At 45.5% G+C, this 27,920-nt stretch overlaps 1 protein-coding gene across 2 annotated transcripts in view; it reads right to left on the bottom strand.

The window, feature by feature from the left end:
- Positions 1-27,920, bottom strand: part of RIMBP2 (RIMS binding protein 2) — a 187,907-nt gene that overhangs the window by 94,662 nt on the left and 65,325 nt on the right. For both annotated transcript variants that reach the window (XM_079956387.1, XM_079956382.1), the window contains exon 2: positions 4,687-4,776. The gene's annotated coding sequence lies outside the window, so the exon portion shown is untranslated. The remainder of the gene's footprint in view (positions 1-4,686; positions 4,777-27,920) is intronic.

The raw sequence follows: 27,920 nt of genomic DNA, 5'->3' as shown, positions 1-27,920 counted from the left end.
AGGCCCTACCTGGTACAATACTGAGTCCAGTCATGGTTAAATTGGAACATAAACTTCTGTTTATTTATTGCAGTTTAACAAGCGTGTGGTTTCATAAATGGTATCGGTCAATTACAATCATGGGGTGCCTATTCAGACCTATAATTTCCGCTACCTGCTCTCACTCACCAAACCACCTCTCAGATATTTACTCGTCTTCCTAGCTCCTAACTGTTCCTGACTCAGCTTATTTCTCTACACTAACTCAACCTACCCACAGACTCTATCCCAATTCACTCCCACTCCAACCAACCACCCAACTCCCAATGAACTCTCCCCTTCACCCCTCCCAGAGCTGGTTTTATAGTCCCTCTGACTCCACCCCCCTGGGTTCTGATTGGGTAACCTGCTTAACTATTTCACCTCCAGCACTCTCACATGTTAACTTCACAGGCAGTGCCCCATTTGCCCTAATAAGATAGCCTCATCTGGTGCTGCCGCCAGCAAACAAGACTTGCTGGAGCAAGTAGCTGCTCCAGAGCTAGAGCTCAGCATTTGGGGGTTCCTTCACTCGGAAACTTGGGTTTTTAATTTATGTGTTTGGCAAAGAAGGTAGAGAGGTGCCCAGGTGTGCTGGGTGTTGCTTAAACACTGCCCCCTGGCAACAGAGCCTCATTTTCTCCTTCCCTCTAGATTTTTGCCTTGAGCTGGGTGCACAAGCAGCAGCTGATTTGTTTTGCCCCGTCCCAAATGTGCCCATGGAATCTGTCAATCCCATTAGTTCATGCTTATGCAAGTGGATCTAATGATCGCCTCTGCAAGCTGCTGTCTCGGGAACATATGGGCCATACATGAAATGAAAATTGTGTCGGAACAGCGAAGCCCCCCCTTCTTCCCCAACTCCAGTGGCAGCAAAAGACGGCTGACCTAGTTTGAAGAACTGCTAGATACAGCCCTCCTGATTCTTATAGAAGACTTTGCTCCAAGAACAAATTATAAAGCGGTAGCCAAACTAGCCTGTGACCCCAAACACAAAGATGGTCCTGTGGCAACTTAAAGAGCAAAAGATTTAGTATGACACTAAATCACAACCAAATCTGTAGGTCTTTTGTTTGTTTGCTTTTGGGTAATTTCTCTTTCAATGATTCAAGATGCCCAGAAACATATTTGCACAGTTCAGCTGTGGTTGCCTAAGAGCATATCCACATCACCGCCATCCCATTCCCACATGCCAGGTGTGGGAAACCCCTGCCCCTCCTGATGTTGATGAACCACAACTCCCATCCAAGCCTGGCTAACGAGCAGGGAGTTGTAGCTCAGCAACATCTCGACAGCCAAAAGTTTCCCACTCCTGCTATAGGCTAACAGCAGACTCATTCCCTGGCTGTGGATTCCTGATGTAGCCAAACTGGTACCACTTGTGCGAAACAGGGAGAGATGAGGAGGACTGGGAGGACTCAAAGATTTGCATAATTACATCCTGCCCCCCCCCACACACAGTGGTACCTCGGGTTAAGTACTTAATTTGTTCTGGAGGTCCATTCTTAACCTGAAACTGTTCTTAACCTGAAGCACCACTTTAGCTAATGGGGCCTCCCGCTGCCGCCATGCCGCTGCCGCGCGATTTCTGTTCTCATCCTGAAGCAAAGTTCTTAACCCGAGGTATTATTTCTGGGTTAGCGGAGTCTGTAACCTGAAGCATATGTAACCTGAAGCGTATGTAACCCGAGGTACCACTGTATACACACACACACACACACACACACCTTTAGAACAAATAGGGATTGATCCAACGGAATTTCCCTCTCAAGGAAGAAACTGGAACCCTAGACAGTCAATAGGTCTAAAGGTAAAGGTAAAGGGGCCTCTGACCGCTAGGTCCAGTCGTGGCCGACTCTGGGGTTGCGGCGCTCATATCGCTCTACAGGCCGAGGGAGCCGGCTTACAGCTTCCGGGTCATGTGGCTAGCATGACTAAGCCGCTTATGGCAAACCACACCAACGCACGGAAACGCCGTTTACTTTCTCGCTGGAGCGGTACCTATTTATCTACTTGCACTTTGACGTGCTTTCAAACTGCTAGGTTGGCATGAGAAGGGACCAAGCAATGGGAGCTCACCCCGTCGCAAGGATTTGAACCGCCGACCTTCTGATCGGCAAGTCCTAGGCTCTGTGGTTTAACCCACCCGCGTCCCTCTCAAGGAAGAATTTCCCTCTCAAGGAAGAAACTGGAACCCTAGTCAGACAATAGGTCTACATGCATTCAAATAATGCATGGAGTGGGGCCCCTGGACACCGGCCCCACCCATATCTCCCCACCTATGTTCTTGACCTTTGTGCTTTCAGCTGAACATACTTGGAATCACCCTTCAGATGTATGCGCTAAACAAATAAACAAAAAAATTAATGGGCAGTTTCCTCCCTATTTCAGCTTTATTATAGGTTTCCTGTTATAATAGATCTGCTTCCTCCCTTTTAAACATGGAGGGGGGGGGAGACCCTTGACATAGCTCATTAAGGACCAGCAAAATATTCCACACAGCTTCCCACACCTCTCCTCGCTCTACCCAGCCTTATTCTGAATACTGATTATTTCCAGGCTGACTTAAGAAGAGAGAGTTTATCTGGCACGCAGGCATGCACGCACATTTTTGAGCATCTGTAATTAAGAGACCTGCTAATGAATTTCCCTCTCTTAATCACAGCTACCGGCGAGCAGATTATGAAACGTGGCTCAGGAACGTTGCTGTGAACATGTGCTACGAAACATCTCCCTTTATTTCCTAGCCCCTCCTGAGAGGCTACAAAATGAAAGAATGGACAGAGAGAGAGAAAAGGAAACAAGTAATTCCAGGCTTAAAACCCATTTACATTCTACATTTAAAGCAATATCATGGAACTTTAAACAGAAGAATTACCGTATTTTTTGCTCTATAAGACTCACTTTTTCCCTCTTAAAAAGTAAGAGGAAATGTGTGTGCATCTTACGGAGCGAATGCAGGCTGCGCAGCTATCCCAGAAGCCAGAACAGCAAGAGGGATTGCTGCTTTTACTGCGCAGTGATCCCTCTTGCTGTTCTGGCTTCTGAGATTCAGAATATTTTTTTTCTTGTTTTCCTCCTCCAAAAACTAGGTGCGTCTTGGGGTCTGGTGCGTCTTATAGAGCGAAAAATACGGTAGTTTACTCTGCCTATCTCTACCTACGTTTGGCCTCACAGCCCTACAAGTTGCAATGGGCACGACCACCTAATGTATGTTTCGCTCCAAGCAAAGAGGCTTAAAAAGACATTTCCCCCAGGACTTCTAGCAAATAATGAGTCGCATCCGAGGCGTCTGTTAGCCACTGTATTGTATTTTATATCCTTTGGTTGTATTACTGGTGCACGTTGCACTTTCGCCCTATTTATTTGCAGGTTGCTTTTAATAAGCAAGCTGATCCTCTGAATACTGTCCAAGCAGGCCTGGCCCTCTCAGATGGGTGAGGTGAGCACCTTTGCCTCAGGCATCAGATTAGGAAGAACAGTGGATCAGTCCCCTGCTCAAGCCCCCAAGATTACACCCACGGGGAGGGGAGGGGAAACAGTTAAAACAGACTTCAGTCAACAGAATAGAGTGGGTCATAGAATCATAGAACCTCTGCTTAAACACCTCCAAAGGAAGGAATCCTTAAATATTTATCTCCAGTGTCCAAAGGCACATCTCTGGCTTACAATGAAGATGCTAGACACAATTCGGTGTGTGAGTGTGTGGGGGGGATTCCATGGCTTTGGGACTGCCCCAGAGACTGCCCTTTCCAAGGCCACCATTCCCCAAACCTCTTGAGGGTGGTGGAACTATCAAGGGAGCCCCCAAAGCCCATTATATACGCCCTGAGACCCGCAGGTATAGGCCAGTATATATAAATTTAAATTTAAAGTGAAAGCTGGACCATAAAGAAGGCTGATCACCGAAGAATTGATGCTTTTGAATTATGGTGCTGGAGGAGACTCTTGAGAGTCCCATGGACTGCAAGAAGATCAAACCTATCCATTCTGAAGGAAATCAGCCCTGAGTGCTCACTGGAAGGACAGATCCTGAAGCTGAGGCTCCAATACTTTGGCCACCTCATGAGAAGAGAAGACTCCCTGGAAAAGACCCTGATGTTGGGAAAGATGGAGGGCACAAGGAGAAGGGGACGGCAGAGGACGAGATTGCTGGATAGTGTTCTTGAAGCTACCAGCATGAGTTTGACCAAACTGTGGGAGGCAGTGGAAGACAGGAGTGCCTGGAGTGCTCTGGTCCATGGGGTCACGAAGAGTCGGACACGACTAAACAACAACATATAAATTTAATAAATAAAATAAAATTTTAGCACTCGAGAAAGTCCGTAGGGACCAATAACCATAGGGAGAAAGGTGTTATGCCATTTGTTATGGCAATGCTTTCAAGAAGCATTTGCTGCTGGTGGCCAGCTCTCCCACAATGCCTTGCTCTGAGGAAGGACTCTGGGCAGCCTAGAAGTGTGTGTACTGCTGTCGCTAATGCAGCAGGAAAACTACTCAAAACTCAGAGCTTGGCAGCAGAGCAGTGGGGAGGTCGGTGCACCTGAAGAAGATGGCAGCAGCAGAAGGTCCACACACTTCATCCATAGCATTGTGCTTCCAGCAGATCATTGGCCCAAAGACCAATGAACCCCCAAAACAGTTTTGGCCACTGTACTGAGAACTTACCTGGTCATACTGAAGTGCCTTGTGAGATATGCTGGCATACTGGAGCCTCAAGCAGTTCTTTCCATGCACGACATTGTTCAGTTCATTTTTCTAGAAGAAAAAGAGAAGAGAGAGACTAAAGCACAAGGTGGCATCTTCATTCTCAGCGACTTCAATCAACCAGCAGAATGTGCCTCGGCTGACCATGTTGGGCACTCCAGGGTGCTGCCTTGTTGTGAGTCACACCAGTGGTCCAACACCCAGCTCAGGATGGCCAGCACCGAAGCTCTCCAGGATTTCAGACTCTCCCAGCCCCACCTGGAGATGTGGGGGTTAAACCTGGAACATTCTGCAAGCAAGGCAGATGCTCTGGCACTGAACTATGGCTCTTCCCTCAGTTGTGGGGATTGTACTTGGGGCTCATAACCCAGGAAGGCAGCCCTAAACTTCCACTGCCTTACGGGACATCTTAGGGAGAAGAAAAGGCTAAGGAGTAGACTCTACACCAATCCAGAATGGAGTCCCTAAGACAGTTTGATGGTCCTTGTACGCCTCCTTCCGGCAACTCTCCTGCAGCTAAGCTGGAGCCAAGCGTATTGCCCTGCTTTGCTTTGGACCACATCAGCAAGGCTGTGAAGAAGGTCTTGTCATCTAGGCAGCCAGGACCTCCATACACCGTACCCAGACTTGTGGCTCAGAGAGGTTACCATATTTTTCGCCCTATAAGACGCACTTTCCCCCCTCCAAAAATGAAGGGGAAATCTGGGTGCGTCCTATGGGGCGAATGCAGGCTTTCGCTGAAGCTTGGAGAGCGAGAGGGGTCAGTGCGCACCGACCCCTCTCGCTCTCCAGGCTTCAGGAACACATCCGCAGCCTAGGCAGCCCTGCGGGAGTTCCCGCAGGGCTGTCTAGGCTGCAAATAGCAGCCTGCTTCCCAGAGCGCCGGGCGTGCTGAAAGCAGAGCGCTCAGCGCTTCGGGAACACATCCACAGCCTAGGCAGCCCTGCGGGAGTTCCCGCAGGGCTGTCTAGGCTGCGGATAGCAGCCTGACGCCCGGTGCGAAGAGCGCCCTGAAGCAGAGCGCCCCTCGTGCCGGGCAGACATGTGCAGCGTGGGGAGCCCTGCAGGAGTTCCCCGCAGGGCTCCCCATGATGCGGATAGCAGCCTGCTGCCCGGCACGGGGCACCCTGAAGCAGAGCGCCCCGCGGGCCGGGCAGACATCGGCCAGCTCCACAAGCTCGGTGGACAGCAGGAAGGCGCAGCGCCGCCATCCCACTGTACCTCGACCTGGTTCAGTTTCCCCGACCTGGTTTTGGGGGGGAAATAAAGGAAAAAATATTTTCCTTTATTCCCCCCCCCCCCAAAAAAAAAAACAACTAGGTGCGTCCTATGGGACGGAGCGTCCTATGGGACGAAAAATACGGTACTTTGGTGCTGCTAATGCAGCGGTTTGACTTAACCCCCAGAAGTGCACTCCATTGTTTTTTGAGACAGATGGGTGCCAACAACAACTTTGGGAAGGGAGCAAGCTGGAAACACACAAGGATGGGGAAATAGGATGCTGTCTTATGCACAATGCTCTGGATGTGGCTGGACCAAGTAGAGAAGAGCTTCTGCTTCTGGCAAAGCATAGGCTGTGTACACACCATACTTTTTAGGCACATGACTTTCCCAAAAGGATCCTGGGAACTGTCATTTGTTACGGGTACTGGGAACTGGGAAGGGGGTAAACTACAACTTCCAGGATTCCTTGGGGGAAGCTGAGTGCTTTAAATGTGCAGCGTGCGTGCAGCCACAGCATCTGGGTGACAAGAATGAATTGTTCCCTCCTGTTCCTCACTAGTCTGACCACATCTGTTGCACTGTGTTCAGTTCTGGGTACCACCTCTTAAGAAAAACCACATGCCACAGCCATCAAGTTCAGGGTCAGAGTTATGCAGGAGTTACAGTGTTGGACCAGGACCTGGGACACCAGTGTTCAAATCATGAACTCATCAAGCTCACTGAGTGACTGTGGGCCAGTCACACCCTCACCTACTTTACAGGGTTGTTGTGAGAACACGGTGGGGAGGGGAGAGTGATGTGCTTCACTTTGAGCTCCTTAGAGGAAAGGTGGACTACAAATGAAATTATTATTATTATTATTATTATTATTATTATTATTATTATTATTATTATTTCTATCCTGCCCATCTGGCTGGGTTTCCCCAGCCACTCTGGGTGGCTTTCAACAGAACATTAAAAACAGAATAAAACTTAAAATATTAAAAACTTCCCTAAACAGGGCTGCCTTCAGATGTCTTCTAAAAGTCAGATAGCTGTTTATTTCCTTGACATCTGACGAGAGGGCGTTTCACAGGGCGAGCGCCACTACCGATAAGGCCCTCTGCCTGGTTTCCTGTAACCTAACTTCTCGCAGTGAGGGAACCGCCAGAAGGCCCTCAAAGCTGGACCTCAGTGTCTGGGCTGAACAATGGGGGTGGAGACGCCCCTTCAGGTATACTGGGCCGAGGCTGTTTAGGGCTTTAAAGGTCAGCACCTAGATCGCTGACCACTGAGCTGATGGGATCTGGGAATCTTATAACACCTGAAGAATTACAGATTCCTCACTCTTGCCACCTGCCTCTCTGCACAGTTGGATGGGTGTTTGAAACTCAAATTTATCAGTTAAATTAAAAAAGGGGGGGGGAGCATCTTGTTAATTTGAAGGAGGTGCTTTCTGGCCTTTAACATGGCTTTATTTATTTATTTGGTGCCCCTATCTTGGAGCTAGGGGTCAGCGCTGCCTGCTGTATTTCTGAGAAGTTAATTATCCCTCACTCTTTCCACACAGGCAGTGACACAGTCAAATGAGGTCCACCATTTAACCTATTCAAAATCAATTTCTTCCCTGCCCCAGCAGCTGCTGATGAAGGCAAGGAGGCTGGAGAGAGATTAATAAGTCATGAAACCAGCCACTATTAGCCACGGGACACAACCCTTTGAAAAGAGAAACACTTCTGAAATATTATCAGACATATTTAGAGAGAGAGAGAGAGAGAGAGAGAGAGAGAGAGAGAGATTGAGAAACAGGCAAATGGTCTTCCAGGCTTCTAGAATGTTTCAGTTATCATCAGCTCATCAGTTACTATGTGCCTTCACTGGCTCACCATTCAGTAAATATGCAATCAAAACCTTCAATCCATTTGATAAACAGAGATAAATGCAAGAAACATAGAGGGGCTTAATTTGAAAAGAAAACCCCACACAGACAATAAGGCCATGTGCAGGAACCATGGTGGGCTTACGTCTTAGTATCAACAAGATTAAAAGCACAACAAGAAAAACCAACCAGCTCAGTCAGTTTTCTTGTTTACATTCTGATCTGGCAGTTTGTTTTACATCACCTTAACACATGGAGATTCTATCTCAGCAGAAACACAAATTTTGCATGTGCCTTTAGAATCCTAGAAATGCTTGTTCTTCCATATCCAGAATATTTTTGGAATATCCCCCACAGCCATTCTCTAAATCATTGTTAGCTAAGCAAAATTATTAAAAACAGACAGACAGACAAACTTTCCCTGCAAAGTGAATGCAAGCATTTTGAGTGAAGACTGCAACAGAAACACGAGAGGCTGAAGAACATGCCCCCCCCCTCACTCCCCCAAAAGTCCATATATTTTAATCGACAACTCTTTGGCATCTATAAGATCAGATAAGAAACCCCCTTCCTCTTCTGGTTCAGTGTCCCACTTTAATAGGAAGTCAGGCTGCTGAACAGCTTTAACACGCTTGCATTCTGTAAAACCCTGTAGGAGAAATATGAGCTCATTTGCGAAGAAAATAAATGCTTAAAATAAAATAAAAGTTACCTTACAGATCATTTGCATCTTTGCAGAAAGAAAGCCAAAATCTCTTCCACGGTTTGAAATAAATGAAACATTTTCAATATATATTAAGTGTGTGTGTGTGTTTGTGTGTGTGTGTGTTTCAATGGGTACAAGGCCAACAGATAAACAAAAACAAAAAAAACCACAATTGGGAGATGGCTCCAGTAGATTTAACGCAATCTGACACCACTGTCTGTGCAGCAAGGTTCTACATTGCCTGGAGTTAAGCATCTGTTGTCCTGCATTCGTTAGCGCATGCATCAATTTTTTTGCATCTGAAAACAAAAGCCCTGCCCTTCTGGAATGTAAAATTATGCAGTTAGGATGGGATGGGAGAGAGAGAGAAAAACGTGTTGGACTTTTTGTGAGTTATCGTCTTCCTCTGCACTCAATGCACTGCCCAGTAGTGTGTTCCCATCTTCCCATCAGGATTTCTCACAGCGGAGTTGGTTGAGGGACCTACAAAATTGGACACAGTCTACCTGCCATGTATCACAGTCTGTTGGATGCTTCAGAATGCCCCAACCCCAACCCTTTTGTTAGCAGCATTAGGCAGGCAGTGAATCAAAATGAAACAAGCCTAGGGGCTAACAAGCCCCTTGATGGGTTGCGTTTTGGCTTGAGAGTCACAAATTGTACTGGCCTGGCCTTGACGTAGTTCAAGAAGCTAGGCACAGGAAACGAGAGAGATTGAGAAATGCTTGGATAGACTTTAAAACAGCAATTTGACTGGCTGCTACTGGCAAGTCAGAGTACATCCAGAAGAAAACATGGAGATACTACTACTGATCCAGATTACAGGGTTGCTGCAAAGAGTTCTGAAATAATACTTGCCAAGATTTTCACCCAAGCTCAGTCGGTACAGCATGAGACTCCTAACCTTGGGGTCATGGGTTCGAGCCCTGCGTTGGGCAAAAGATTCCTGCACTGCGGGGGGCTAGACTAGATGATCCTCGGGGTCCTCCCCAATGCTATCATTCTATGATCTCTTCTATGACTCAGAGATGAGGAACCTGAGATGCCCAGAAGTTGCAGGCCTCATAATTGGCCTTGGGCTGGTGGAATCCAACAATATCTGGATTGCCACAGGATTATCCAGCCCATTGTTAGAAGTAAAAAAAAACCTGCTCCTTTCCCCTTATGGGGTACCAAAGAGCCCATATAGAGTCCTTTTGTAGGTTCTCTATTGGTAGGAGAAAATAACAAAGACCATAGCTGTCAACCTTCCCTTTTTTGGCGGGAAATTCCCTTATTCCAGCGCCGTTTCCCGCTGCTTCCAGCTGCTATCCGGGATTGTTAGATATCCCATAGACTGTCCCCGGGACAGGTGAGGCTGCTGATCCTTATTTTCGAGGCTGCTGATCCCTTATTTTCAAATCTGAAAGTTGACAGCTATGACAGAGACCAACCAGAGAATATTGAGAAGCAAAGCAGCTAGTAAGCCTGATCTTTATTAACTGTAGCAACAGGGTGCCCCCTTCACATGCAGGAAAAGGAGGGCCTCAAACAAAGGTGTGCCCGCCCTTATATAGACACTTTAAATTGCCCGCCCTGGGGTCCAGGACCACCCCCAGGTTGTATATACAGTGGTGCCCCGCAAGACAAACGCCTCGCAAGACGGAAAACCCGCTAGACGAAAGGGTTTTCCGTTTTGGAGGCGCTTCGCAAAACAAATTTCCCTATGGGCTTGCTTCGCAAGACGAAAATGTCTTGCGAGTTCCTGCGGGGTTTTTCCCCTTTTTTCCCCCTTTTCCTAAGCCGCTAAGCCACTTATCAGCTGATCCGCTGATAAGCCACTTAACAGCTGATCGCTAAAAGCCGCTAAACCGCTAATAGCGCTAATCCGCTAAGCTGTCAATGGGCTTGCTTCGAAAGACGAAAAAACCGCTATACGAAGAGCCTCACGGAACGGATTAATTTCGTCTTGCGAGGCACCACTGTATGCGTAAATGAACCGCATATCCTAAAGACAACACAGTCTCCACTGTGCCTCATTCCAAAGGAAACACAAACCCTGGGGAAGTGCCTGGAACCACTGGAATATCGTACTACTTGGAGATTGGGGTGCCATGCCACAATATTCATGAATGGAGAAGTGTTTAGTAACAAGAGTCGCTAGAGCACGAGACTCTTAATCTCAGGGTTTGTGGGTTCAGGTCCCACGTTGGGCAAAAGATTCAAGCATTGCAGGGGCTAGATGACCCCCGTGGCTCAACTCTTCCAGCTCTACAATTGTATGTTTCTATTATCCTACCTATGGGATGTGGGTGGCGCTGTGGGTTAAACCACAGAGCCTAGGACTTGCCGATCAGAAGGTCGGCGGTTCGAATCCCCACGACGGGGTGAGCTCCCGTTGCTCAGTCCCTGCTCCTGCCAACCAAGCAGTTGGAAAGCACGTCAAAGTGCAAGTAGACAAATAGGTACTGCTCTGGTGGGAAGGTAAACGGTGTTTCCGTGTGCTGCTCTGGTTCACCAGAAGCGGCTTAGTCATGCTGGACACATGACCCAGAAGCTGTACGCTGGCTCCCTCGGCCAATAAAGCGAGATGAGCGCCGCAACCCCAGAGTCGGTCACGACTGAACCTAATGGTCAGGGGCCCCTTTACCTTTACCTTTACCTTTATTATTCTACCTGCGGTCGGACTCTGAAGTGCTATAGCGCAGACATGGGTTCACCTCTGTGGTAATAACTAGGGGCTGGTTTATGAACTCCTGTATTTAAAAACAAAATCTGTGCATCGGTGAGGTCTGGTTTACAATTTGAACTTTAGTGCTGACATGGTTGAAGGTGCGGTTTGGAAAGGTGGGAGGGGGAGAAAGAGTGAACTGTGGGTCAAGCTACAAAAGGGCAAGGAGCTGGTGACATTTAAAAGCCTCTGCTGTTAACAGCCAAGTGAGAAGTCAGCTAAGCCACACAGCAGGGTTTCCCCCCACCACCACCACCACCTTAATGGAGAAACCATCTGCATTTTAAATAAGCTCACTTCCATAATTAGGGTTTCTTTTTAAGATGCAAATGAAAACATGTCCTAATAAAAGATGATCAACAAAAGGGTGGCTCGGGCTCCTTCCTAGCCTAAAAGCACAACATCAGATAATATACAGGGCATAAAAATAGCAGCCACGGAAATCAATAAAGAGCCCACCCAAGCCATGAGGCTGTTTCTCTGTAATCAGGAATTGATTCCCGCAATCAGATATGTGGCGATTAAAAAGCGCACGCAAGAGAAAGAACAACAAAAACCTGCAACCATTTCAAACTCCTTGTTGGTTCACCTATTCAAGGCTGCATCTCTTTAAATCACATCCTGAGACAGGCAGATGTTAGCACTGAGGTAGCCAAAGCAATGTTCTCCAGATGTGATTCCCACCACCATCAGCCAGCGGTTAAGGATTGATGGGGTAAGGATGGGAAGCATCATGCAGACTACCTGGCACTAACACCTGCTTGTGTCAGGATGTGGTCAGTGCCAGATTTACGTATAAGCTAAACAAGCGATAGCTTAGGGCCCCACTCTCTTGGGGGGCCCAAAAAAATTAAAGGAAAAAAAAACCTGGATGCACATTTCCAAAATATAAGATAACAAACAAATAAAATAAAACCTACATACAGCAACAGTGTTTTGTGTTATGTAGGCTCCTATGATGTAAGTAATGGGCCCTGCCTGCTAGCCTGCTCTCTAAAATATCACTGGTTTACTCATTTCTATATCAATTACTTTGATAAAATACACATTTTGTTATGTGCAAATGGCTTTAGATGCTTATTAGGTCCATAAATGACCATATAGCATATATTCAACACAAGAAAACGGCAACAATTTGTTGTTGACAAAGGACAGCTGGACATATAAAGGGCCCCATTGCCTTCAGTAGCTGAGAGCCTCAGGAAACCTAAATCCGGCCTGGGATGTGATTCAAGAGCCGTAGCCTTGAAACATGTGAACACGTGTTAACATATATTTGAAGTGCATGGTCCCTGTGTTAGCATGTGATCCAAGAGGCACTGTCCCAGGATCTCCAAGACAACACCATAGAACTTTCTAGGGTCCCCTCTCTGATGACTTACCACTATCTTGTGTCCAACCTCACAAGGCTGTTGCAAAAAGAGCAGGAAAAATGCTCTTTTTGCAGTGAGGTAGAAGCAGTGAGAATACAGTCTACTTGGTTCTCAATTCAGTCCAGAAGGGAGAATTCTAGAAAGAGGAAACTCCCAAGCCAGTAACAAGGGGTGAGGTAATCCACTGGGTCTGTTATACGGATTGGAATAGGAGTGCGATTGTTAAGAGAGAGACCCCCTCACTCATGAACCAAAGTATTAAGCTGTGGAGGAAGAAGCTGTGCTGTGTCAAAGGAATTGACCTGAAATACCTGCCATAGCGAAAAGACCTAGAGAGAAGTAACAGAAACTGAAGTGGAACAACTGACTTTTGGGTAATGGAAGTTTAAGGAAAGCTGTGCATATAATACTGTGATTAAAATCTATAGCATCTTCATATTTAGTTCTAAGTTAACTTCTGCCTGAAAGAATGCATCTCCTGACCCAACTTTGTTTCACTGACCTCTTTTTGTAAATAAAAGCTCCTTGCTTGATCTGCCTGAGACTCCCTGAATTGAAGTTTCCTTCACACAAGACCCCCCCACAAGAAAGCCTGTGGTAAATTGTAGAAATTTGTTCAACTGGCGTACTGTGCAGTAGGTCCACTATATTGAATTGGGGGCAGTTAGTGGGGTGAGTCTGCTACACATGCCCCCGGGACCAGTGCTATTTATCTAGAAAAAGAGAACTCACCACTATAAGGTAAAGGTAAAGGGACCCCTGACCATTAGGTCCAGTCGTGACCGACTCTGGGGTTGTGGCGCTCATCTCGCTCTATAGGCCGAGGGAGTTGGCGTACAGCTTCCGGGTCATGTGGCCAGCATGACTAAGCCGCTTCTGGCAAACCAGAGCAGCGCACGGAAATGCCGTTTACCTTCCCGCCAGAGTGGTACCTATTTATCTACTTGCACTTTGACGTGCTTTCAAACTGCTAGGTTGGCAGAAGGAACTCACCACAAACACCTTTTTTCTCTTATAGTGGCACTGGTACCCACTGGAAAGGTGCCAACTGGAAAGGACTGAATTCCGGCAAGTTCTGGCTGAAAAAGAGCCCTGCTCAGAACTGGTCTAGAAACAACCACATAAGCAAAGACTACCATGCCATTCAAGGCAACATGCAAAGTAAGCCACAGAGAGACTGGAGATTAATAATAATAATAATAATAATAATAATAATAATAATAAAAAAATTACTAATGAATAAATTTCTATGCCGCCCTCCACCCAAGGATCACAGAGTGATTTACAATACAAAAACTCAAAACTACATATCGTAATGAATGTGCTGGAAGGGCAAGCTCCAAGAAATATCAAGAAAAGCAGAAAGGGTTTGGTGTCTAGATCCTTATCCATGACAAACAGATTTTGGTGTGCTCTAAGGAGATCTTTAATAATCACATCCAGCTACATTTTCAACCTCCCCCCCCCTATTTTGCTCTGCTCCTCCCGTCTCCTCCCTCAGGTACTGGGTTCCTGCTCAGGACAAACCGTCTAAACATCAACTTAAATGGTAGTTAGCAGACCCCCAACACCAGTTTAGCAAACAATGATAAGCTCCGTTTCCAAGAGAAGCTAAGAAGCTTGAATGGTAAATATTCCCTATGGATTTTGAGCTAAGGCAACCATGTATATTAAAATCAATGTTCGTGTATAGGGCATTAGGAAGATGGGACATGGTGAAATTTCACCAGACACCCCATGCATATCTTTCAAGGCTTTTCTGATGTTCACAATGTCTGGAAACTTGCATTTGTGTTGGTGGTGCTATCAGGGACAGGGAATGTGTGGCCCTCCAGATTTTGTTGGACTCCACTTCCCATCAGCCCCAACAAGCATGGGTCAGGGATGATGGGAGTTATAGCCCAACAACACTTGAAGGGCCATCATTCCCCACCCAAAGTAGGATTAATGAAAGCTGAGGGTTATATGGCCGAAATATTGGGAGATATTAGAACAAGAAGGAGATAAAAGATTGAGAAATTAAAAGATAAAGTGCAAGACTGGCTTCACTATTATCAAATAAGAGAGGCCTATAATGCGGACAGAAAATTGGGCTTCCAGGTGGAAAAATCGAAATTGGAAATAGAACTGTTAGAACCTAAAACTAAGAATTTGTCAAGAATGTATAACTTGCTGTTGAAATGGAATACTCAGGATGAAACAGTTAAATCAGCTATGATTAAATGGGCACAGGACATTGGTCATAACATTATGTTTGCTGACTGGGAAAAGTTGTGGACCACCGATATGAAGTTTACGGCATGTAATGCCTTAAGAGAAAATATTATGAAAATGATTTATAGGTGGTACATGACCCCAGTTAAGCTTGCAAAAAATTATCACCTGCCTGATAACAAGTGTTGGAAATGTAAAGAAACTGAGGGTACATTTTTTTCACCTTTGGTGGACGTGCCCGAAGATTAAGGCTTTCTGGGAGATGATATATAATGAACTGAAAAAGGTATTTAAATATACCTTCCCTAAGAAACCAGAGGCTTTTCTCTTGGGCATAGTCGGCCAATTGGTGTTAAAGAAAGATAGAACGTTTTTTATGTATGCGACAACAGCAGCAAGAATACTCATTGCAAAGTACTGGAAGACACAAGATTTGCCCACCTTGGAAGAATGGCAGATGCAAGTAATAGACTATATGGAATTGGCAGAAATGACTGGCAGAATCCGAGACCTGGGAGAAGAAGTGGTGGAAGAGGACTGGAAGAAGTTCAAGAACTATCTACAGAAACATTGTAAAGTGTATGAATGCTAAAATGATGTTGGATATGAAATAATATGGCATCAGTGGTACAGTGTTAAAAAATATGCAAAAAATGTAATAGAAAAAGGGTGGAAAAATAAGGTTATATTATGTCAAAGTAAATAATATGTTAAAGGTGTTCAATTATAAGGAGGAAAGATTGGAGACATAATAGAAGTGATTATAATAATTAGAAATGAGTTTTGAAGAAGGGTAAGGATTTGCTGTATCTGATTGGACAAAGAGGAACACAAAAAAGGGAGGCGTGAGGAGGTCAAGAAAGAAGGTTCTGTAAAAACGTGTCTGAAAACTGGATTTTTTGTTTTTATTTGGCATATTGTTTTTGGTGTATGTCTTTTTATGTATTTGGAAAAACAAATAAATATTTTATAATAATAAAAAAAAGAAAGCTGAGGGTTATAGAGAAGCAAGCTTCCTACCAGATTCTTGCATTTAGTGGCAATCTCAGTGGAGTTACAAAACAGCAGCCATAAATTTAACGCATCGTACCTTTGCACAGTGCAAGGAACTGAGAGCAGCAGGGACCTAGTGGGAATTCACTTTTGGATAATTAAAGTACAGTAGCAGAAGATTAAATTTGTGCAGCCTATTTTTTTAAAAAATGACTGCTCAAAAGCTCTCATGCTTTTATATTTAATTTGCTCAGCACCATATGTTCTGTCGATACCTAGAGAATCTCTTCCTCTCTCATATCTTACCCCCACCTCTCTTCTTAATTTCATGAAATCAAGGATGGTGGACAACAGAAAAAGAGCAGAGGAGTCATTAAAAGGGAGACTCTTTCAAAAGGTGCGTCCCGTGATAGGGGTCTGCATACCAGGGATTTGAACTGAGCACAGGTTTGGTTTCGGATCCCTATTTGGCGCTTTGGAAAATGATCTGCCTTATTCCAAGACACTCCATACATTGCTTGGGGATTCATTCAAGTCTACATCATTCCTCACCCACCCCATTCAGAAAGTATAAACCGCTTTGAGTAGATGATTAATCACATCTGCTTCACCTTGTGACACCCTGTATACACCCTGCTTCACCTCTGACAAGCAAAAAAACAAACACCCAAGGGGCACCCTCTTCACCTTGGGATTTGGGGTGCCTCTAAATCTGATGCACACGACTGCATCTCCTCCAACAGCATTTCATAAATTAAAATAGGGGGATTCTTGTGCAGTTGGCAACACATCTCCCCACAAGCATCACCTCCAGCACTTCCACAGTGGGGAGGCATATGTCGTTTTGTGGTTTGCCTCAGGTGTCAAAATGTATTGGGCCGGCCCTGCTTTTCTGACTTATACCTCCTTAAGTTACTTAAATTACTTAAGTGCCAGATTTACATATAAGCTAAACAAGCTATAGCTTAGGGCTCCGGTCTCTTGACACCCCCCCCCCCCAATTTAAAGGAATACACTTGAACTGTGTATTACTTCTGAATAAAGATGCTTGGGCTTAGACTATTATCTTCTTAGAGACCTAAGAGAAGGAGCTGGGTTCTGGGGAAATTTGGCATCTGTGCAGTGCCGCGTTTACATGTAAGCTAAAAAACAAAACAAAACTGGATGTACATTTCCAAAATATAAGATAACAAACAAATAAAACAAAACCTGCATACAGCAACAGTGTTTTGTGTTGTGTAGGCTCCTATGATGTAAGTAACGGGCCCTGCCTGCTAGCCTGTTCCCTAAAATATCACTGGTTTGCTCATTTCTATATATAGGGTGCCTACATTCTGCATGGACTGGTTACATGGCAACATGTGCAAATGGCTTTAGATACCTATTAGGTCCATAAATTACCATATAGCATATATTCAACACAAAAAACAGCAACAATTTGTTGTTGACAGAGAGCAGCTGGACATATAAAGGGCCCTATTACGGTTCCTTCAGTAGCTTAGGGCCTCATCAAACCTAAATCCCGCCCTGCTTAAGTAACTGCTTGTTGATATGTAGATTAAACAGCAAACAGTCACTCTGGCAAAACTGTAGATTTGCCACCCCGTACCAGATACTCACAGAGAAGCCCTGGGCACTAAAAGTGTCTTCACTCAACTTACAGCTCCCCCCCTCTGCCCCTCTCCAGTTCCAAATGGCAAAAATGCTGTTTTCCATGCATGCACCAAAATACGCCGACTGGCAGCAACTCTCCAAGGTTTCAGACAAGGATCCTACCTGGATATAAAGGGGATTGAACCCAAGGCCATCACAATACAGAGCAGATGCTCCAGCACTGATCCACAGCCCTTCCCCAAGAGACTAATCCCTTCTCATTACTCTGTCCCAGCTCCTTACTCTGAGCATCTCATCACTCAGGCACAAACTGAGCCAGTGGTGGGTCAACGAGCACATCTTAGCGTCAAACCTGCACCCTGGCAAAGAAGCAAGATGATGTATACACAAACATGGGAAAAGGTTGAGAGAGTTGGGTATGTTTAGCCTGGAAAAGAGGAGACAGAGAGGAGCTAGGATAGTCTTCTTCAAATATCTCAAGGGCTGTCACATGGAAGAGGGAGCAAGCTTGTTTTCTCCTGCTCTGGAGGGTAGAACACAAACCAACGGATTCAAGTTACAAGAAAAGAGATTCCAACTAAATATCAGGAAGAGATTTCTGACAGTCTTCTTCTTCTTTGGCGATCACTCATAGCCGCGTAAGATTGTTTTCCATAAACACGGTTTTAACAATGAGTCTGTAAATGACTGTGGAGGCCAATTCTGGATCCACACGTCCTTCCACAGTGGGGACATTGGTTTCCGGGCGGGAGTTGATCACGGTGTGGATTTGCCAAGCGTGCCTTCCTCTTAGCACATTTCTCCCTTGCATCCTGAGTTCGAGTGTCTTCAAAGCCCATGACACCTTTGGTAAAGGCTGTTCTCCAACTGGAGCGCTCGCAGGCCAGTGTTTCCCAGTTGTCAGTGTTTATACTACATTTTTTAAGATTTGCCTTGAGAGAGTCTTTGAACCTCTTTTGTTGACCACTGGCATTACGCTTTCCATTTTTAAGTATGGAATAGAGTAGTTGCTTTGGAAGACGATCATCAGGCATCAGCACAACATAACCAGTCCAACAAAGTTGATGTTGAAGAATCGTGCTTCAACACTGCCGATCTTTGCTGCTTCCAGTACACTGATGGACTCTTCTTCCTTGGAGGTTTTTAAGCAGAAGTTGGATGGCCACCTGTCATGGCTGCTTTAGCTGAGATTCTTGCATTGCAGAGGGTTGGACTAGATGACCCTTGGAGTCCCTCCCAACTCTACAGTTCTATGATTCTATTGACCAATCCCAAGGCATGGAACTTCAACTTCCCCCATCACAAAGTCCTTCCCAATGATAAGTGATGGGCACTTTTAAAGTTAAGGAAACAGCAACCACTTGATGAAAAACACATTACATGTCACCACATAAAAGCCTGGAGCTTGGAGAAGGGTGGGAAGTGGGAGGGGTGGTTCGTTTCATTTTAAAGACAAAGAAAGCATTGCCTTCCCCGGGTGTTAAAAACCAAAGCAAAACACAACCTTCTCAGGGACTCTCAGCCACTAATGCAATTGCCAATGCAATTAATGGAATTGTTACATTTCAAAGCAACTCCGACTGTGTGGGTTCCCAAGCGCACGGCATGCAAGGATGCCAGGAGCAATTCTAATTGGAATCCTGGGTTTCTTTTCTCTCTTTCTTCCTCTCCCCCAGCCCACCCATTCATGTTTGCCTCGTAAATGTAGCAGGGGTTACTGCAGAACAGAGGTCACAGACATTACGAAGCATGACCCCAGGGTAGAGTCCCTCAGGCATATCCTTACAAGGAAACACACAAAGCTGAAGCAATTGTTTTACGCTTGAAAATGTAGGGATCAGGAGATGCTTGGGGAGTCTGATATTTGTGAATGAACCAATTCACACTGTTTGACCAAAGACGAGGATTGGAATCTAGCTGTCCATCAGATTCTGTCCTTCTGGGAACATTGCAATGCAGTTTCGCAGTTTAGATAATATCAAGATATACACTGAAATATGTAAAGGTAAAGGTAAAGGGACCCCTGACCATTAGGTCCAGCTGTGGCCGACTCTGGGGTTGCAGCGCTCATCTCGCTTTATTGGCCAAGGTAGCCGGCGCGCAGCTTCTGGGTCATGTGACCAGCATGACTAAGCCGCTTCTGGCGAAACCAGAGCAGCACACGGAAACGCCGGTTACCTTCCTGCCGAAGCGATACCTATTTATCTACTTGCACTTTGACATGCTTTCAAACTGCTAGGTTGGCAGGAGCAGGGACCGAGCAATGGGAGATCACCCCGTCATGGGGATTCGAACCGCCAACCTTCTGATCAGCAAGTTCTAGGCTCTGTGGTTTAACCCACAGCGCCACCCACGTCCCTACTGAAATATGTACTTGGAGATTTTTTTTTAAGTAATAATTTCATTGTAGTGCAGAAACGGAGCAAAACAGACTTAAGGGCAGCATTAGCAAGAGTGATGCAGAAGAGAAATCAACAGGTTTGTTCATTCCCTGGTAAGACTGATGTGTTTATTCCAACTGAGAGAACAACTTCCATATCTGTCCATCTAATGACAAAGAAACAGGCACTGCTTAGCTAGACAATGTTTATACTTGCTGTTTTATTTTATTTTTATTTATTCATTTATTTAAGGTTAATATACTGTTCAATCTTTCAGAATTTCAAAACATTTATAATGGGCTTTAGGCTCATTTACCTAAAGTAAATATCTGAAGAATATCTGAAGAAGTGGTATCTGAAGAAGTGTGCATGCACACGAAAGCTCATACCAAGAACTAACTTAGTTGGTCTTTAAGGTGCTACTGGAAGGAAAAATTTTTTATTTTGTTTTACCTAAAGTAAGTACAAGTAAGCAGCACTGAACTTGATACGTAGTTATGTATGCATAGTTATGTATAATATTGCATTGTTAGATTCTGGTGCCCTTTGGGAGTTATGGACTGACTGCAGCTCTAGTCATATCTGAACAGTGATCAATGCTGGCTGGAGCAGAACAGAATTGTAGTTCTAAACATCTGGAATGCACCAGGTATGGGAAGGCTGACATCCATTATTGCAGCAATCTTTAAAAGTATATTATCTCCCATGCTGTAGACATGAGATTTTGAACCAAATAGGGATGGGGAGGGGGGTTCGATTCAGTTTATATTTAAAGATGAATCTACCAAATCTGAACTTACTGAAACAATACAAAACCAAATCACAGCCATCCTTCAAAATCTGGATCAATATGAATTTTGTGATGCAGCCAGTGATTAGCAAATTGCACCTATGAGGGGCAAAGGTGCATAAGAAGGAACAAATCAGTGAAAATAACATTAAAGGCACACTGCAAAATGTACGTTAGTGAAAACTGCATACAAAAATGTGTTTATTGGGAGAATTTTGCACCAAAACCTTGGAGAATTTTCATACGGATTTTTTTTTTTTAAGCGAATTACTGCAGGAATGTAGAGAACTGAATTTAAGACTGGACAGATCAATTCCCAGGACCAAATTATATTTGATTCACGGTGTGGGCTGGGGATTGGATTGTGGCAGCAGTGCTAAGGAATAAGGCACCCCACCCTTGTCAGCTTTGCCTTTGAGCTGGTGCCAGCGACTGGGCTCAACCTCTTCTGCCCCGACTGGGCTAGGAGAGCTGGGAAGCACTTTCTGAGACCTTCCACTGTGGGAGAGAAGGTCTAAGTGCATTGGACCCACAACTTTGAGCTGTGAGCACCAAACTCAGCAGAGTATGAATTACACGAACAAAAGCTCTGAAGCGTAACTTCTTTGAAGCCTTTTTACAGCTACTGCAAACTAAAAATAAACTATAAACTAAAGACTAATGGAAAAGGGATGTGGGTGGTGCTGTGGGTTAAACCACAGAGCCTAGTACTTGCCGATCAGAAGGTCAGCGGTTTGAATCCCCACGACGGGGTGAGCTCCCATTGTTCGGTCCCAGCTCCTGCCAACCTAGCAGTTTGAAAGCACATCAAAGTGCAAGTAGATAAATAGGTACCGCTCCAGCGGGAAGGTAAATGGCATTTCCGTGCGCTGCTCTGGTTCACCAGAAGCGGCTTAGTCATGACCTGGAAGCTGTACGCCGGCTCCCTTGGCCAATAAAGCGAGATGAGTGCCACAACCCCAGAGTCGGTCACGACTGGACCTAATGGTCAGGGGTCCCTTTACCTTTACCTAAAGACTAAGGGCGGCTACTGGACTGCATGAGTGTTATAGTTTCTTATGCAGTCATCTTATCTCTACACAGATGACACTCAGACTCCCACAGTCGGGCAGGAGCAGAAGAAGCAATGAGCAGATTCCGCCCCCTCCTTTCTGAAAACATGAGATTCTTACAATGGGAGAGGTGAAATATCCACAATCCTTTCACTCTACAGCTACATCTCCACCTCTGGGGCCCCACTTTGGCTTCCTCTGATTTAGTAAGTTCTGTTGGAAGTTTGGCTGCAGCTCATGCTTTACCAACTGAGCTATCCTAACATATCGTCTTCCTTTTTTGTTACCCACCACCAGCACCACAGTGTATGCCTAGCTGAAAAGTGGCAGCTACTCTCTATTGCCTGGTGTTGGGCTAAGATAAGATGGAGGGTGGTGCCTTTGAAAAGGTCATTCGCTCCAGCTATCCCCCAATGCAATTATGCCAGGCTCCCAACCACCTTTGCAACTTCTTAATAACCATCCCAGGGGAAATAGCACTAAAACACAATGGGTCAAATGGTGAGGCAGCCCTAGTAGAATCTGATTAGTCTGTCAGTCTTAGCTTTAATTTCCTAACCCCAAAGCAACCTGACACTGGGAGCAAGCAATGAAGAAGAGGAGGAGGAGGAGGAGTTTGGACTTAATACTAATACTAATAATAATAATGATAATAATAATAAAAAATTCATTTATACCCCACCCTCCCCAGCCAGAGCCAGGCTCAGGGCGGCTAACACCAGTAAAATTACAGTAAAAACATAAGGGGGGGGGGACCAATTTAAAATACAGGTTAAAATGCAATTTAAACTGCAGCCTCATTTTAAAAGTAGCCCATAGATCAAAACCATAAGGGGAGGGAAACATAAGGGTCAGACTGAGTCCGAACCAAAGGCCAGGCGGAACAGCTCTGTCTTGCAGGCCCTGCAGAAAGATGTCAAGTCCTGCAGGGCCCTAGTCTCTTGTGACAGAGCGTTCCACCAAGTTGGGGCCAGTACTGAAAAGGCCCTGGCCCTAGTTGAGATATCCCGCCTTTCACTACCCTAAGGAGTCTCAAAGCAGCTAACAATCTCTTTTCCCTTCCTCCCCCACAACAAACACTCTGTGAGGTGAGTGAGGCTGAGAGACTTCAGAGAAGTGTGACTAGACCAAGGTCACCCAGCAGCTGCATGTGGAGGAGCGGGGAATCAAACGCGGCTCACCAGATTACGAGTCCACCGCTCTTAACCACTACACCACGCTGGCATCTCAGGCATCAGTCTGGGAATGTTCCCTGCCTGAAAGCCTGGACAGCCATGAAGAGAGTTGAAAGCAACTCAAGAGACCCAGCAATGGAACAAAGATAAAGTACCGACCAGAGAAGAATGGCAGACAAAATTGACAGACTATGCCAAAATGGCAAGACTGACGGGAAAGATCAGAAATCAGGAAGACCAAATTTTTGTGAAAGACTGGAATAACTCTGTAACGTATATGAGAGATTACTGTAAACAGTTTGAAATCATTAGCAGGAATACAGTGACACTTGTAAGGTGACATGGACTTTGGAAATTATGAGTAAGTAATAGATAGAATAAGGGACATGGGTGGCGCTGTGGGTTAAACCACAGAGCCTAGGACTTGCTGATCAGAAGGTCGGTGGTTCGAATCCCCACAACAGGGTGAGCTCTCGTTGCTCGGTCCCTGCTCCTGCTAACCTAGCAGTTCAAAAGCACGTCAAAGTGCAAGTAGATAATAGGTACCACTCCGGCGGGAAGGTAAACAGCGTTTCCGTGCACTGTTCTGGTTCGCCAGCAGCGGCTTAGTCATGCTGGCCACATGACCCGGAAGCTGTACGCCAGCTCCCTCAGCCAATAAAGCGTGATGAGCACCGCAACCCCCGAGTCGGCCATGACTGGACCGAATGCTCAGGGATCCCTTTACCTTTAATAGATAGAATACAGTAAAAGATGCAGAAATGAAAGACTGAATTGAAACCCAAGGAGGAATGGAGGGAGGTCCGAAGGTTCGGAGAACCTTTTGTTTTGTTATTAATATTTTCTGTTGCTTTAATACTTGGACTGGTTATGATTGTTAATAATATTATGTAAAATACCAAATAAACTTTAAAAAGAAAAGATGAGAAAGCAACTCAAGAGACAGCATGGCTTTTCAAGGTACAGTGGTGCCTCGCAAGACGAAATTAATTCGTTCTGCGAGTTTTTTCGTCTTGCGATTTTTTCGTCTTGCGAAGCACGGACTTTGGAAAAGCTTCAAAAATCACCAAAGTCTTCAAAAACCTCAAAAAAGGCTACCACATCACGTGCTATGAGTTGCTCCTCGAAGTGACTGCACGGTTTTAAGAAAAAGGAAACAAACTTGCAAGACAAAGGAAACAAACTTGCAAGACGTTTTCGTCTTGCGAAGCAAGCCCATAGGGAAATCCGTCTTGCGAAGCAGCTCAAAAAACGAAAAACTCTTTCGTTTTGCGAGTTTTTCGTCTTTCGTCTTGCGAAGTACCACTGTACATGGGTGTGTTTTCCTTGCGCTGCTTCCTTAAAGAAACACATGCAATGGATTCTAAGCCACACACAACCGGAGAAGGGCCATAGCTCAGTGAGAGAGCTCATGCTTCTCCCTGGTTCACCCTCCATCATCTCAGGCATCAGGCTGGGAATGTTCACTGTCTGAAAGCCTGGGCAGCCACGGCCAGTGAGGCCTTGTCCCACTAGTTTCCCCCAGTGAAGCCCATGGTTTACAGCTGAAATCAGACCAAATGACAGATTGCTACTTGTTCCAATTCAGCGGCAAATGAACCATAGAGTTGGAAGTGACCACAAGGGTCATCTCGTCCAACTCCCTGCAATGCCGGAATCTTTTGCCCAACACAGGACTTAAACTCTGAGATTGAGAGCCTCGTGCTCCACCAACTGAGCTATCCCAGGAATCGTGTTTTCCAGGGAAAAGCTGTGAGGCAAACGCAAAAATCACCACTCAGACTCGCGCTTTCCGGTCACCATCTCTTAGCCTAACCTACCTCACAGGGCTCTTGTGAGGGGGAAATGGGGAGGAGGAGAGCCATGTACATCACCCTGAGATCCTTGGAAGGTGAAAGTGGTCGATGAATGCAATACAGTGGTGCCTCGCAAGACTCTTCGTCTAGCGGTTTTTTCGTCTTGCGAAGCAAGCCCATTGACGGCTTAGCGGATTAGCGCTATTAGCGGCTATTAGCGGCTTTTAGCGGCTTTTAGCGGCTTTTAGCGGCTTTTAGCGGCTTTTAGCGGCTTTTAGCGGCTTAGCGGCTTAGAAAAAGGGAGGGAAGGGGGAAAAACCCGCAGGAACTCGCAAGACATTTTCGTCTTGCGAAGCAAGCCCATAGGAAATTTGTTTTGCAAAGCACCTCCAAAATGGAAAACCCTTTTGTCTAGCGGGTTTTCCATCTTGCAAGGCATTCGTCTTGTGGGGCACCACTGTAAATACAAATAAAATGATACTGAACTGGGCAGACCAAGGATCTGACTTAGGATAATTGTCAGCTTATGCAACCCATGACCTCACCAGCACATTGGCAGATATTGTAAGAATCGGCTTAAGAACCACCAGACAGTGTGGTTAAGAGTGCTGAACTAGGGAGACCAGGCTTCGGATCCCAACTTAGCCATAAGGCCCACTATGTAATTAATTGATTTATTATTATTATTATTATTATTATTATTATTATTATTATTAGTACCCCGCCCATCTGGCTGGGTTTCCCCAGCCACTCTGGGCGGCTTCCAACAAAGATTAAAAATACATCAAAATGTCACACATTAAAAACTTCCCTGACTATGTAACCTTGGGCCACTCAAGGACTTTCAGCCAAGCCTACGTCACAGGGTGGTTCAGACTATTAGGGTGAAAAAATGCCATTTTCCTGCTTTGGCTCTGAATCTAACAGTTGTTCTAGAAGTGTTTTTTTAATTTTAAAAAAAATATTATCAACATTAATAACATGCTGGCAAGCCAAATTTGGAAATGACAGTGGGAAATGTACAGATTCAAGATTTCCAAAAATACTGAAGTTGTTTGCTTGTTTGCATTATACAATCATAGAACTGTAGAGCTGGAAGGGACCCAAGAGATGTCTAGTCCAACCCCCTGCAATGCAAGAATCTACGTAAGCTAAAGCATCCGTGACAGATGGCCATCTAACCTCTACTTAAAGACCTCCAAGGAAGGAGAGTCCACAACCTCCTGAGAGTGACTGTTCCACTGTCAAATACTTCTTACTATCAGAAAGTCCTTCCTGATGTTTAGTCATTACATTACATTAGTAGTATCACACTTTTCCTTCATGGGGTTCAAGGCGACTTATACATTGTACTCTCCCTCCCAATTTTATCTTCACAGCAACCCTGAGAGGTAGGTTAGACTGGCCTAAGATGACCCAATGTGTTTCTTGCCTGAGCTGTGAACTGAACCCTATTCTCCTGGGTCCCTGGCCCAACGCTCTAATCACTTACAACTACGCACTGCATAGAAAGGGAAAGGGGAGGCCATTTCAGTGCATAGCTGTCAACTTCCAGATTTGAAAATAAGGGATCAGCAGCCTAGAAAATAAAGGATCAGCAGCCTTGCCTGTCCCGGGGACAGCCTACGGGATATCTAACAATCCGGGATAGCAGCGGGAAGCAGCGGGAAACGGCGCTGGAATAAGGGAATTTCCCCCCCAAAAAGGGAAGGTTGACAGCTATGCTTCAGTGTTATGTGCAGGTCAGCACCCATCGAAATCCACAGCTTGCCCTTGCAGTTTGCCCTCTACCCCACTATGAGGAGCTGTTCCCTAACACCAATTGGGGGAGGGGGTTAAGGGGAAAAAGGCATCTGTTTTTACATGGTGAGTGTTGGAGAGGATTGATGAAACGGTCAGCAAAAGCAGGTAACAGTGTCAGGACTCTTGTGTGCTCTGAAAATAAGTCCACTTTGCAGGAGCATGCCTGCATGGCAGCACACATTAAAATTCCACCCACCCAACACGTGGGCATCAACATGCGGAAGCCGGCACGAAAGCCAGACGTGCATGAGCCGTGATTAAATAGTCAGTTTCAAGTACGTGCATCGAAGCCCCGTATCCTTCCTTGCCGACAGTTAACGCTTCAATTAAAAGGATGCCTGCCTTATTGCAATGCGCGAAGGAACAGTGGCGAGGAGGGGGGAGATCAGCGGTTGCCATGGCAATGCAGCCCAGCAGGTGCGGAATATCTGTCCTGTAGTACCTATTTGAGAAGGAGAAAAGGAAGGGGTGGAGAGGCTTGGATGTTTTCGTATGACCAGAGCAAGAGCGGCTTAAGCGGAGGTTGGGTTGCCACCTGTCATGGATGCTGTGGCGATCACACAGGGTCCCCGGACGTTTAACGGCCTATTGATCCCTGTGCCACTACTGTGCTTGCTTCCCTGCTGCCACCAACCCATTACTCTCGGGTAAAACACTGAGTCCAGACAGTTGTTAAAATTGAACCAAATAAACAAGTTTATTTTATAAACATTAACAAGTTTATGGTTTCTCAGATAAAATTCCTGTCAGTATCTTAAGTTTAGTTTCTTTACCAGCCTATACCTTCCTAATACCTTCTGACTGATTATCCCAACTGTTTGACTGACTCCTCTTAACAAATTCTCTCCCTCTCTCACATCAGACTAGCCCAACCCACAGACTTATCCTCTCTGTCTCTTCTAACTCCAGACTGTATTCTCAACCACCCTAACTCTAACTCTGTTCTCTTGGGTTCCCATTGGTTAGTCATTTTACAATTAGTTAACCTTTTCCTTATGAACCCAGTATGATGTCACACACCTAGGAGGGCAAACACCACAGATGCTTTAGCCAAAATTCCTGCTTTGCGGGTGGGTTGGGCTAGATTGCTCGCAGGGTCCCTTCTTACTCCACAGTTCTATGATTCCTATAGGCCAGCAGCATCTTGGGTCACCTCTTTGGACAGAAAAGTCTTCCCATGATGTCTCCTGGCAGGGATGGGGAGCCTGGGGCCAAATGGGTCCCTCTGGGCCTCTTTATGTGGCCCTCAGACACTCCTGGGGACAGTCTACGGGATATCTAACAATATGGGATAGCAGAGGGAAATGGTGCTGGAATAAGGGAATTTCCCACCAAAAAAAGGGAAGGTTGACAGCTATGGCCAGAATGTGTCCTTGAACTCTGATACGGCCCTTTGGATGACCTGGATGGAGGAAAGGGGTATGTGTTTAAAAAGTAGCTTGCCCTGCAAAGGTAAAATCATCATCATCATCATCATCATCAAACCTCTTATTGGCGTCACATACA

This window comes from Podarcis cretensis (genome assembly GCF_951804945.1).
Source record: "Podarcis cretensis genome assembly, chromosome: 16".
NCBI classification, from domain to species: domain Eukaryota; kingdom Metazoa; phylum Chordata; class Lepidosauria; order Squamata; family Lacertidae; genus Podarcis; species Podarcis cretensis.
The sequence above is the reverse complement of the archived record's forward strand: the minus strand, read 5'-3'. Positions and strand labels throughout refer to the sequence as shown.